Source organism: Egretta garzetta, unplaced genomic scaffold (genome assembly GCF_000687185.1).
Source record: "Egretta garzetta isolate BGI_Z169 unplaced genomic scaffold, ASM68718v1 scaffold385, whole genome shotgun sequence".
Classification (NCBI taxonomy): domain Eukaryota; kingdom Metazoa; phylum Chordata; class Aves; order Pelecaniformes; family Ardeidae; genus Egretta; species Egretta garzetta.
Window position 1 is genome coordinate 428 of NW_009259793.1, and position 325 is coordinate 752.

General features: G+C 62.8%; 1 protein-coding gene across 5 annotated transcripts in view; it reads right to left on the reverse strand.

Annotated features, from left to right (window-relative positions):
- The window catches only part of UBTF (upstream binding transcription factor), a 9,822-nt gene that overhangs the window by 401 nt on the left and 9,096 nt on the right, over window positions 1-325 (reverse strand). The window lies entirely within an intron of this gene.

The following is a 325-nucleotide window of genomic DNA, read 5'->3' on the forward strand; positions in this document are numbered from 1 at the left end:
GCAGAGGGGAGTTTGCAAGGGCTCAGCTTGGGGGTGCCGGGAGGGGGGAGCGTGCCGGAGCAGCGCACGGGGGTCCTACCCTCACCTCTGCCACTGTCTCGCTACACGATCCGAGGTAGGGTCCCCGCCCCGCCTCGTGCCTCAGTTTCCCCCCTCTAAAGCCAGGGAAGGAAGAGGCGTGAGCTGAGACCAACGAGGGGGTCGAAACACCTCACCTGTCCGGTGGCGAGCACAAGGCACGGACACGGTTTCTGGCCCCAGCGCCATCCAGCATACTCTGATTTCAGTTGCACCGGTGTAAAACTTTGACTCTGGTGACTTACTC